At 40.8% G+C, this 14,021-nt stretch overlaps 1 protein-coding gene across 3 annotated transcripts in view; it reads left to right on the plus strand.

Annotated features, from left to right (window-relative positions):
• The window catches only part of znf423 (zinc finger protein 423), a 245,230-nt gene that overhangs the window by 188,318 nt on the left and 42,891 nt on the right, over positions 1–14,021 (plus strand). The gene's annotated exons all lie outside the window — the stretch shown is intronic.

The raw sequence follows: 14,021 nt of genomic DNA on the forward strand, positions 1-14,021 counted from the left end.
AGGAATAAGCCTCCTCGCCACACGCTAGCTCCCTCCAGAGACACGCAAATGAAAGGGGGAACGGAAGAGAGGAAGATGGGAGGCTAAAAAGGAAAGATTAGTGTTAGATGAGAAAGGAATGACAGAGATGGGATTGTATGGTGGAAGAGAGGGGAGATCCGGTCCGAGAAAGAATAAGCATGTCTCCTTCCTTTTAAGGGACTGATGTGATACATTTGAGAAGCTAAAAAGTTCTAGAACTTTCTTTATATACAGGAACTGGACTAGGAGAACGCCATTGTTGGCCGGCAAAGGGGGCATGGAGGCGCACATGATTATATGTTGATTCATTTTTATTACTTACATTTACAGCATTTAAGTAAAAAGTGTCTAAACGCAATCACAGGTGCAGAACATTTGCCCTTTTGCCCCACCACCATGTGGCAGAGTCTGCCACCCATCAATGGAGGTCAAGTTATATTAACACGGCTTAGCTGCTGAGTTCTACAGTGAGCCACGTTGGAGTCGTGTCCGTCTGCGTTGCCATTGTTGGACGGCAGAGGGGGCACGGAGGCGCAGATGATTATATGTTGGTTCAATTGGTATACAGTGGCTAAACACAATCACAGGTGCAGAACCTTTGCCCTTTTGCCCCACCACAATCTGGCAGAGTGTGCCACCCATCAATGGAGGTCAAGTTATTTTAACACGGCTTAGCTGCTGAGTCCTACAGTGAGCCACATTGGAGTCGTCTCCACCTGCGTTGCCATTGTTGGACAGCAGAGGGGGCATGGAGGCACACATGATTATATGTGAAACCAGCAGATGACATAGTGACATAGTGAAACCAGTTGATAGTGTGAGTTTCTGGCTCATCTTTTATTGTACCCAGCTTGTACCCAACTTTTACCGTATTTAGGTTCCATAGCTTTCCTTTTCCCCCAATAACTGGGTTGTGACATATTGTGACAGCCAGTTCTCAGTTCTGCACTATCCCTGTTCTATCCACTTTCTCAGTCACGGGCTGTCGATGTTTTTGTGTCTTTTATTTGTTACTTTGTTTCTATTAGTTTGGCCACCTTATTTATTTGTGTTTATTCTTTATGTGTGGCTTTTTAGTCACATTATTGTTCCACCTTGGTCAAGCATCACCTTTAGCTGGTAAATCAAGTGAGATTTGTGATATTTGTAACTAAACTGTGTTGAACTTACAGATAGTATTGCCTGGGACACTAGTTTTCAAGGGTGTAAATTCGACACCAATTATCAAATCCTAAAAACTAAACAGGGGCTAATGCTACCCACACTTTTCAGTCCTTAAAATACATACATGACTCACATAAATCACATTCACATAGTTAATAATAAGGCTCCTAAGGTCCTGAAAGAGTAAAGTGTCACATAGGATCTGTCTGAAAACCTAGTGAGCTGCCTTGCTGCCTACTGCCTACCTAGGCATCTGCCTAAATAAAGAGGATTCTAATAAGACATCAAACTCGTCAGGCAGATTATTTAGACGCACTACTATCACTAGGTCTTCAGACTGACCCATAGTGAACACAGTTTTGTTAATAGCTAAGTAAAGAGAGAGAGTGTGTAAGCAAGCATTACAGGTGGAAGAAGGTAGAGGAAGAAAAAGCTCGTGTGTAAGCATATAACTGTAGCAAAATCAAAAAGCTATGATTCGAGCAAAGTGCCAGGCATTGGGGAGAGTGAGACAGGAAACAAGGGTTTGAAAAATATAGAGGATTTTTGAAGGAGCCAGACAGAGGTTAGTAGGAGGCGATCAGCAGCTTTCTGAGCAAAGATTGTTCATGGCTGGGTGTTTGCTGGAGTATTTGTGCAGTATGTGTGTGTGTGTGTGTGTGTGTGTGTATGTGTGTGTGTTTACTTCTTTACCACAGTGGAAGGATATCTGAAGTAGCGCTGGCATGTCTCTCTCTCTCTCTGGGAGCGATGCTTTAATTAGCTCCTGATGAGGACCTTCAGGAAAAGAAGCAGGTGATTGGACTTCTTATCCAAATAATTACCTCAATTAAGTCATTAAGACCTTGGGCATCGCCAGGCCCAGAACTGGCTCCCTTGTGCCACAGCATCCCCCGATCTGCCGTGCCCTGTGTGTATAATCGTGTGGAGGTTTATTCTCTTTTGCATTGAAGTCTTCTTGGATCATTTTGTTATGCAGTCATATACATACACATGCAAAAAAAGGACAGGTTAATTACCATTAGCATCTGGATGACCGTATGTCTACTTGAGCCCTCGGAGGAAGTGGTTTATTGGTCGTTTGTGTTGATCCTCCCAGCAATACCATACCACCAAAGCATACCATGCCCATGGGTGGTTCCCCCACCTATGCACCCAGCGACTGTGATGCTACAGCTTTGGCATTATTGTTTGCTAGGCGAAGGATCCTCTTGAGCTGGAAGTTGGCGGCCTCACCTTCACACTCGCTATGATTAAAAGATGTGTTTTTTTTCCCCTTAGCCTGGAGAATATCAATTTCAGGTTGAGGGGCTCTGTCGATATATTTTTATGAGATTTTTCAGCCCTTCATAACTTATCCCTCATATCCCTCATAAGTATTTGTATTTATTTATTTTAAGTATTGTTATTTATTTATTTTAATTATTGGTATTTATTTATTTGTTTATTGTAATTATTTGTTATTTGTTTATTTGTTTATTTTAGTTATTGGTATTTATTTATTTATTTTAAGTATTGTATTTATTTATTTTAAGTACTGGTATTTATTTATTTATTTATTTTAATTATTGGTCTTTTTTATTTATTTTAGTTATTGGTCTTTATTTATTTGTTTAATCATTGGTATTTATTTATTTATTTTAATTATTGGTCTTTATTTATTTATTTAATTATTGGTATTTATTATAATTATTGATATATATTTATTATTAATTATTGGTTTATTGTTTATTTATTTGTTTATTTTAATTATAATATTTATTTATTTGTTTATTTTTAATATTATCATTTTTTCTTATTTTTTATATTTAGGTACTATTTATTCACATATTTATTTACTTATTTTTTATTTCCATTGTTATTTTTATGGTGGTCACTATTAAAGTTTTTACTGTAATTTAATATTTATTTAGTAATTATTTTTGGTTTTTCCTGTGTATTTCAAACCTTCCTTTAGGTTTAAAGCTCAAAAACAGATGTGTTTTGTAGAATTATTTGAAGCATATGTCTGTCTATGATTTTGCTTTCTAGTCATCAATAAAAAGAAAAAAAGGAAAGAAAAAAAGAATTAAAGTGGGTTTGTTTGGATTTCTGTTGTCAATTCCCCTCCCATTGTCGTGCATCAAGGGTATCCAGGTGTGTTTTGGCTTGCGGAGCATCGAAGCCCACATCTGGATTAGGCCAGTGTCCCTCCTCCCAGATGTGCTCTGACTTTAAAGCAGCTCTTATTGTTGAAGGTAGGCAGAGGCATCAGCTGTATATCAGGTGTTTGCATACACACAGACAGATGTTATTTTGATAATAGTAAGAGTGGGGGGGCTGAACGAAAAGACAAAGGGAAATAACAACAATAGTGTTAAAACTAATTCAGACGTGACGAGCGGAGAGGAAACGAGGCATACGGGCAAGGTGCACAAACATTTGGCCCCGGATTGGCTTTTCCATCTGGCCCGGGTTTGTATGAGCATCTGGGCTTGTGTGTGTTGGCGTGTGTTGTGTGTGTGAATTGTACGTGCCTAGCTCATATTATGAAATTAGGCACACTACTGAGACAGGGATTCATAAATACATATAGGCTACATTTTCATATACGTCCATTGATAGATCAGAGCACAGTCTGCACCCACCGTGACCCTGATCAGGATGAAGCAGGTACTACAGATAACTGAAGATTATGAATTATGTCATAACCCAGACAGTAAAAGTGACAACATGCTGCATTGAGCTTTGATTAAATACGCAATACCCTCGATACTCTGGGGAATAAACATCCCCTTAACATCCCTATATTCACTAGAAAGGGGGGAGGGGGGTTGGAATGATAAAGAGAGGAACAAGAACACTACAAGTAAAAATAAAAAATGGTCCTTTAACCAGGATCGCTGACACGCTCGCTTTTGTTGTAGATGTGTACGCATTAATATTGATTTTTTTTTTGCACCCAGGCTCTTTGAACATTCAGTTTGGTGTCGCTCCCTTAAGGCGAGGTCTCTCCTTACACAGCAAGATAATTCTTTGTTGTCTTTAATAACCCCGGTGTTTGACACTCAGATTTTAATACTGGTATGGATTTTTTTCTTTGTAACCTTCAGATGGTATAAGAGGTGTGGAGCAGAGAGAGAAGAGTCAGACTGAAGAGCACAAATGTCAGGATTAGAAATCGCTAATTCTGCTTCCCTGAAAATTCACTTCGGAAGCATTTAGATGGTTGATAAATCAGTGTGGAGGGAAGCAGGTCCTGGCAGTGTGGTTCTGAGCCAAATTATTTAGCATGATAGTAAATAGTATTTCATTTAGATGGTACTATGTCGTTTATTGTTGTTCATCCGCTGTCTGTCCATTTTTCTTTCTTTCTATCTAATCTGTCTGTCTCTCTTTTTAATCTGTCTGTCTGTATTTCTGTCTGTCTCTGTCTATTTATCTATCTATATATACTGTATATTAAGGCTGTCAAACGATTAAACATTTTAATCGCGATTAATCTCAGAATTTCATATAGTTAATCGCGATTAATCGCATAAAAAAAAAACTGTAAATGTTATAGAAAACAAGGATTTTTAAGTGAAATGTTACAATTAAAATGGTGAACACATTTTATGCTAAATGTACTTATGTTAAAAACTGCTGGGACAAGAGAAAACTGTAAGGGAGTTTTATCCACTCACATACTAGGCAGTAATACTATCCAGCAGAGACCCTTGACTTCGTATATATGTCAGATTGTAGGTTAAAATTTCTCCATCAGCAAACATTGTAGATCAGCGATGCTTCCGGTGGGATAAGGCGTAGTTATTGTAACAGACTTTTCTGTGCTTGTATCGTGACAATGGTTTGATGGACGTTTCTACACGAAGTGAGTGTGTTTTGACCCTTTGGGGCTTCCATAGTTCATGGAATAGCATGCTTGGCTAACGACTCTAGCTGTCCGCTATTCGGTACCGTAACAGAAGTTGTTAATAAAAGTGTTCTGCTCCCGACAACTTGTGAATATAGCGTGTATTTATTTCTTTATTAAGCGAGTGCATCACTACGACGCTCGGTTACATTATGTTAACAAACCGCAAATGAAAACCGGTGGCAAGTCTCAACATGAACTAGGGATGACTCGCAGGGCCCAATAGAATTTGCGTTAACGCCACTATTTTTTTTTATCGCGTTAAATTGAGATCGCGTTAATGCGTTATTATCGCGTTAACTTCGACAGCCCTAATATATATACAGTGTATCACAAAAGTGAGTACACCCCTCACATTTCTGCAAATATTTCATTATATCTTTTCATGGGACAACACTATAGACATGAAACTTGGATATAATTTAGAGTAGTCAGTGTACAGCTTGTATAGCAGTGTAGATTTACTGTCTTCTGAAAATAACTCAACACACAGCCATTAATGTCTAAATAGCTGGCAACATAAGTGAGTACACCCCACAGTGAACATGTCCAAATTGTGCCCAAATGTGTCATTGTCCCTCCCTGGTGTCATGTGTCAAGGTCCCAGGTGTAAATGGGGAGCAGGGCTGTTAAATTTGGTGTTTTGGGTACAATTCTCTCATACTGGCCACTGGATATTCAACATGGCACCTCATGGCAAAGAACTCTCTGAGGATGTGAGAAATAGAATTGTTGCTCTCCACAAAGATGGCCTGGGCTATAAGAAGATTGCCAACACCCTGAAACTGAGCTACAGCATGGTGGCCAAGGTCATACAGCGGTTTTCCAGGACAGGTTCCACTCGGAACAGGCTTCACCAGGGTCGACCAAAGAAGTTGAGTCCACGTGTTCGGCGTCATATCCAGAGGTTGGCTTTAAAAAATAGACACATGAGTGCTGCCAGCATTGCTGCAGAGGTTGAAGACGTGGGAGGTCAGCCTGTCAGTGCTCAGACCATACGCCGCACACTGCATCAACTCGGTCTGCATGGTCGTCATCCCAGAAGGAAGCTGATGCACAAGAAAGCCCGCAAACAGTTTGCTGAAGACAAGCAGTCCAAGAACATGGATTACTGGAATGCCCTGTGGTCTGACGAGACCAAGATGAACTTGTTTGGCTCAGATGGTGTCCAGCATGTGTGGCGGCGCCCTGGTGAGAAGCACCAAGACAACTGTATCTTGCCTACAGTCAAGCATGGTGGTGGTAGCATCATGGTCTTGGGCTGCATGAGTGTTGCTGGCACTGGGGAGCTGCAGTTCATTGAGGGAAACATGAATTTCAACATGTACTGTGACATTCTGAAACAGAGCATGATCCCCTCCCTTCGAAAACTGGGCCTCATGGCAGTTTTCCAACAGGATAACGACCCCAAACACAACCTCCAAGATGACAACTGCCTTGCTGAGGAAGCTGAAGGTAAAGGTGATGGACTAAACCCAATTGAGCACCTGTGGCGCATCCTCAAGTGGAAGGTGGAGGAGTTCAAGGTGTCTAACATCCACCAGCTCCGTGATGTCATCATGGAGGAGTGGAAGAGGATTCCAGTAGCAACCTGTGCAGCTCTGGTGAATTCCATGCCCAGGAGGGTTAAGGCAGTGCTGGATAATAATGGTGGTCACACAAAATATTGACACATTGGGCACAATTTGGACATGTTCACTGTGGGGTGTACTCACTTATGTTGCCAGCCATTTAGACATTAATGGCTGTGTGTTGAGTTATTTTCAGAAGACAGTAAATCTACACTGCTATACAAGTTGTACACTGACTACTCTAAGTTATATCCAAGTTTCATGTCTATAGTGTTGTCCCATGAAAAGATATAATGAAATATTTGCAGAAATGTGAGGGGTGTACTCACTTTTGTGATACACTGTATGTACTTCTCTGTCTTTCTTTCTTTCTTTCTTTCTATCTAATTTGTCTGTCTGTCTGTATTTCTGTCTGTCTGTTTGTCTGTCTATATGTACTTCTGTCTTTCTTTTCTTTCTATCTAATTTGTCTATCTATCTGATCTATGTCCATCTGTCTTTCTTTCTATCTAATCTGTATCTCTCTTTCTTTCTTTCTATCTATCTTTTTTCTTTCTCTCTTTCTTTCTTTCTTTCTTTCTTTCTTTCTTTCTTTCTTTCTTTCTTTCTTTCTATCTATCTGATCTATGTTCGTCTGGCATTCTTTCTTTCTATCTCATCTGTCTGTCTATCTGTCTGTCTCTCTTTCTATCTAATTTGTCTGTCTGTATTTTTATCTTTCTGTCTGTCTTTCTTTCTATCTAATCTGTCTGTCTGTGTTTCCATCTATCTATCTGTCTGTCTTTCTTTTCTTTCTTACTATTTAATTTGTCTGTCTATCTTTCTTTCTATCTATCTAATCTATCTGATATATGTCCATCTGTTGTTCTTTCTTTCTGTGTAATCTGTCTGTCTGTTTATCTGTCTGTCTGTCTATTTGTCTGTCCATCTTTCTGTTTTTCTATCTTATCTATCTGTATGTCTGTCTGTTTTTTTCTATCTATCTATCTATCTATCTATCTATCTATCTATCTATCTATATATCTATCTATCTATCTATCTATCTGACTGGCTGTCTGTCTATCTATATGAAAAAAATTTGACTTTTAGGAATGGCTAGTGCAACAGTAAATAACAGGGCAGATTGAAACACATTTTTATCCAGTAACAGAGCAGGGCTCTAAGCGGTTTGTCCTTTCTGACTCATGGCCACAGATAAATACAGTATCCTTAGTGCATGAGCTCACAATCTACATATGACACTGTGATCCACCACTAAGGAGCTCTTGTAGACTACCGTTCCCCAATGTATCTTATTCAACACAGCACGGGCAAGCACGAGCATCATCTTATTATTGTTAACATGAGTTCTTATTTAATGGACAGTTATAAACGATGTAATCTTTAGAAGGTTTATACATTTTCCAGGTTTTAAAAGTGAGTTTCAACTATCTCCCCAAGATATAAAGAATTTAAAGAGGGTCACAAGCATTTTCACCATCCACTTTTAACATCCTGACTAAGTGCTTTTACTTCCCAGTTTCACCACCAGGAGAGAGTTGATCTATTTTATGTTGTTCTTTTCACATTTCCAGCACAGACAGTTGTGCTTGCCTGATGGCACCTTTAAAAGCACCTCTGTTATCCTAGCAGACGAAGAACAAACCTCCAAACGCATGTATATTTCATCCCGGCCTTGAATGCATCATTTATTGCTTTGTTTGTATTTGAGCCACAGCGACTGCGGAGAGCCAGTGAAGTCTTTGGGGTGGGAATTTGAGTAACCATGGAAACATTAAAATGACCCAAGTAGGATGAAAAGTTAAAGCAGCAAGGTATGATGGGAGATGTATGCTCACAGGCCCGATTCGGTGCATGCTTAAAGTGCTCCGGCTTCCTCAGGGAGGAGAGACTTTTTTAGACTGCTCTCTCGTTCCCTTTTCCCTAATCTGCAGATAGGAACTGTTCTATTAAGAGACATCAAAGGCAGCACCTCACACGGGGAATAGCTGAAGCATTAGAGATGCCAGGCTCACGGTGAGAGCTTTGTGAAGAGAATTAGTAAATGACAGTTGCCTCTGCAATGTAAAATGATCCAGAGTGTTTGTCGCACAAGTCCTGCCCAATTTGCTTTCTTTTTCTTCCTTCTGTAAGCGAGTTGATCAGGCCTGGTATAAATGACTCATAAGTACATTTCTCAGAATGTCTGTTTCCAGCATGACAACATAAGTAGCCCTAAATTTTCCATCACCCCCCCTGCCGAGAAGTATTGTTTTGCATTTCTGCTTGACTTGATCACACTGAGCTTTGTGCTTTGATTCCGTGTCTGACAAAGTCCTTCTGTTAAAGGCACAGAAAAACTAAAGCTAATCTAGAAATGAGACATGTAAACAGCAAAAAAATCATATCTGTTGACTTAGTCACGTTAATATTAAGGGGTAAGTCCTGATCTGAATCCCATTGAGATGCTGTAGCTGTAGAAGAGACCACAATTCCTCCACAGCGATTTAAATAATAATAATAATAAGTTACACTTATATAGTGCCTTTCTCAAAACCCAAGGTCGCTTTACATACAAAAATAACAATCACACAGAAATAGCAGAAGATGAAGTGAGAAAGTGCTGAAAAAATGTTCCAGAGCGAAGGGGCAGCAACACTAAAACACCGACCACCCAAAGTACTCAGCCTGAACCTGGGAACTACCAGGAGACCAGCATCTAACAATCTTAAATTCTGGGATGGAGAAAATTTGATTGTAGCATGTTACTGCCAAGAAAGCACAATCAGTTATTGGAATCAGGGGGCAATTACTTTTTCACATGGGTGATAGATAAAGATAAATATTTATCTTCAATATATGGAATGAGAGCAGCACGGTGGTGCAGTGTGTTACGCTGCCGCCTCCCAGCAACAAGGCCCTGGGATCGATTTCCAAAGGGACCAAAGTCCTTTCTGTGTCCATGTGGGTTTCCTCCAGGTGCTCTGGTTTCCTCCCACAAGTGTGTTAATGTGTGTGGACTGGTGACCTGTCCCGGGGATAAAGCTTTGGTAAATGTAGCTTTGGACAATGAATGAATTAATTCAAAGATAACAAAATAAGACTTGTCTGGACTATGGTCGAGGAGGCACGGTGGCCTGGGTTCGATCCCCAGGTGGGGCGGTCCTGGTCCTTTCTCTGCAGAGTTTGCATGTTCTCCCCGTGTCTGCATGGGTTTCCTCCCACAGTCCAAAAACATGCAGCCAGGCTAATTGGAGACACTAAATCAGGGGTCATCAAACTACGGCCCGCGATGCTTTAATTTGACCGGCCCCTTTAACCACAGCAGCAATACATGTTGTCTGGCCACTGTTCATCTTCGAACTCACAGTATTATAACGGGGAAAAAAATAACAAAGGAGTCTCAGTAGATTATACGGCAGCGATCCAACGGGTGGCGCTCCAAGCATGAGGGGAGTGATTGGCGCATCAATAGAGACATGAGTGACCGCAGCCACTGTGGGATTTCGTTATGAAAATCCTCGTGTCCTGTGTTTCATTAAAGCTAATGCTCTTAACTACAGGCAGTTTCAGGAATTCTTGTCTGAGCTGAAGATGTGCTTTACTGAGATCCGCTCGCTGAGTCGGGGCAAGTTTTGAAATGTTTTAACGACCTGCTCCCGGAGATCAACGCATTTATGCATCCAAAATCAAAACTCAAGCACATTGTTTAATTTTTATGCTTCTCTTTCCATTGCTCCCCGATCTCAATAAAACATGCACTCAAAGTAACTACCGTTTTCGGGAGCATCTACTTCTGTGTGCAAACTTTTTCGAAGTTGAAACACCTTAAATCTCCAACCAGATCCAGACTCACTGATCAACATTTATTAGCTATTATGACTGGCAGTAACAAATATGGAACCTGATGCTTACTGTCATCAGGCAAAAGCAGACTCACAGTTCACACTGATTTTTTAAGGAAACACTGTATGAGGTAGGATAATGGAAATTATTAAAATAAATAAAGTTTCTGCATTATCATTATGAACTACAATTATAAAAGCCCAGGCAATACATCCAGTATACATAGTAAATAGCTTTTTTGGGTGTGTTTACTATTTCACCCGCGGTCCGGCCCCCCGAAACACTGAAGAACAGTAATCTGGCCCTTCGGTTAAAAAGTTTGAGGACCCCTGCACTAAATTGTCCTATAGACACCTAGCCACTAGGATGCATGAACCAGTGCATTGTAGTGCCGGTCCCAAGCCTAGATAAATAGGGAGGGTTATGTCAGGCAGGGCATCTGGTGTAAAAACTGTGCCAAATCAATAATGCGGCGACGCCTAACGGGAGCAGCTGAGGAAACAGATAGATAGACTCGTGCGAGTGAAAAATGCAGTCTGTACTGAGCACGTGTCGGAGGGGGCGTGTGTCAGTTGAGAAGCGCTTTCAGTCAGCGGTGGAGGGTTGAATCAGTGATTAGGGGAGAAAATCGGGGGAAAAAAAGGTTGAAAAAATAGAAAATGAGGGTCAAGTTCAACCCCAAAATAAGTGGCCTGTCCAATCAGCACTTGGATCTAGAGATTATGATGATTTGAACATAGATGTGCATACATATGCATGTTTTTTTGGGGTTTTTTGGGGGGGTGGGTCATTGAATGCAAGCTGCTTTTATAAGAATTCCTACACACACATGGATTACAGATTTAACGTTTCGACATAAGGTGCATAGTGCATATAGAAGGCCTGTTGAGAGCCCCGCGGTGTCCATATATGTGTGACTATATGTGATGCTGTCCTCTGTTGAGGGCCAGAGGCAGGGCACAGCTGGGTGCAGGGCGGGACGGGGACGGTCCAAACACAGCAAGGTCACTCCTACAGTTATACACCACACCGAGCGGTTTTACTGCCAGAAACACCCCACCACCACCACCACCACAACACTCTTGTTCAACCTTATTTTTATTACTTTTTAAAATGCATTCATTGTTTCTAATTTGTTTTATTTCGAGCAACTTTCAATTTCACAGCGTCTATTTTTCCCCCAGTTTTAATGATTCTTTCTTTCTTCTGTCTACGTCTTTCTCTCGCTCTCTGGAGGTACAGATGGACACATTTGCAGGTTAACTCGAACAGCTGGAGGTGCATTATTAGCGTCCTGCTGCTCCCTCATATTTTCTCCTGTTTTTTTTTATCCTTCCTTGGCACGCAGATAATTCGCGAGCGGCTAACCGAAAGACGTAGTTGTCGTCCTGATAGAAAAGCGAAGATGGGCGGCGGGGGGGGCGCGGTCATCCGAGGCTATCGTACAGAACACAGAACTATCTGCGGTTTGCATTCAAAGAAATATACGGAAACATACAGAAATTACAGTAATTGTGTCAATTTGGGCGTGCATACGTTATTGTGTATGAATCAGGGGGATGGAAATTAAATCCCAGGGATCCGGCGTGTCCTTATGGGCCGAGCCGACAATCTACTATTGTGGCGGAATGGTTAATTTTGTTTTTGAGCTGCATGTGGGAGATCTTGCATGGATAAAGAGCTCCCAGTGCATCCAGGAGAACAGGATTAGGCACACACACATGCATTCACACATAAATAATACAAATGAACACGCTGATCGTAAACGCTTAGCTTTTTTTGCAGGACCGGGCTGTCCTTTTTATAGTTCTGCGGTGTGTGTTTCTGAGTATTTGTCAGTTGTCGGTTTTACTGATGTTCAATGCAGCTGTGTCCTCTGGCAGCCATTAAGTTTAAAAGCAGCCTATCATGCTTTCTGTAGGTTGTGTGTGTTTGTGTGTGTGTTTTCTGATCCAGGAGACATGCTGCACAGGCAGCACTAAGCACCAGGCCTCAAATTCAATAAGACCCCGCGTAGACCGGGCTCGGCCAGCAACGCTGGCCAGCGCGCACGCAGCTGACCACTGACTAGTGCCATAATTACCCTCCATACTGCAATTAACAATCTGGGTTTGTGTGGTTATAGGAGAGAAAGAGAGAGGCAGACCAGTATCTCACCCATTAAAAGTTTGGAGTTGGCGATGGACTTTTGGGGTGCTGCAATGGCACAGTTTTACGCACCAAGTAAACACAGACTGACCAGAGACATTTCTAAATGTCCACTATTGGTGCTGCTGGGTCTGCAATTGGCCTATAAAAGGCATTGTTATTGGTGTGTAGATCTAGCCACATACACTTTGTTCTGGTCCCGGATGTACATTTGATTTGGTCCATATTGTCTGTGTACTGTCCATCTTTTACATCCTTTGGACACATTGCCCTCAGTTGCTTTGGCTTTAAGTATCAGCTAATGCTAATACAGATACAGGACTTTTGTTGGTCAGAACTTCTTTATCATTAATTTAGGACAGGTTTAATATCAGATGCATCCCTGCATAGTTGTTTTCATAGTTGTTAGTCTTAGTGGGTGATTCGATTGGTGAAGCATTTACTGATGATTAAAAAAAGAAACTACAGTTAGTTTTATATAGAAACTACAGTTTCTATATAATAGCTTAATAAATAACAATACCAGCCAATCGCTGACTGTAAATTTATGCTACAATAAAGGTCACTATGACACAACAACCATAAGGTATGTCATGGAAAAATAAGGTCAGATGATAAATGAAAACAAAGGATACAATTGACTGAATTGGAGAATTTATTCGCACGGTCGTGGGTTCTTACAGCAGTGGAATAGCTGAAGAACAAGGAACAGAACTGTGTCCATCCCTTTATACTGCTCTAGTCACGTCACATTGGGTGTTGGACTTTGGAACCTCCATTCTGTGCTAACTGTTGTGTCTTATCTGCTAACAACATTCTACAACAGCTTAACAACAGGCATGTTGCTTATCTCTATACTTCAGACTCTGTACTTTAACAACTATAAGTATTTAATGCACAAGCAGCAAAATACTAATATTCAGGTGATATTAAACATAATATCTGATTCTTCCATATCAGATACTTTAGTGAAACTACTGGGTTTCAGAATAAAATATAGGTGAATTGTTATGCATTATTTAATAGTTCCAGTAAGAGGTGGTTGGGCAGGGACCTACACAAAAGCTTGAACTGTCAACCCAGGGATTACATTCTTTTTGTAATGACTGTGTTGGATTTTGGAACCTCCATTCTGTGCTAACTGTTGTTTCCTATCTGCTGACAACATTCTACAACAGCTTAACAACAGGCATGTTGCTTATCTCTGTACTTTAGACTCTGTACTTTAACAACTATAGTTGAATTATTCCGAATTATTCAATAATTCCAGTAGGAGGTGGTTAAGCAGGGATCTACACGAAAGCTTGAACTGGCAACCCAGGGATTACATTCTGTTTGTAATGACTTTATCACACGGACGTTTCATCCGAGGGCTGATTAGACGTCTGTACCCATGG

Source organism: Trichomycterus rosablanca, chromosome 11, assembly GCF_030014385.1.
Source record: "Trichomycterus rosablanca isolate fTriRos1 chromosome 11, fTriRos1.hap1, whole genome shotgun sequence".
Classification (NCBI taxonomy): domain Eukaryota; kingdom Metazoa; phylum Chordata; class Actinopteri; order Siluriformes; family Trichomycteridae; genus Trichomycterus; species Trichomycterus rosablanca.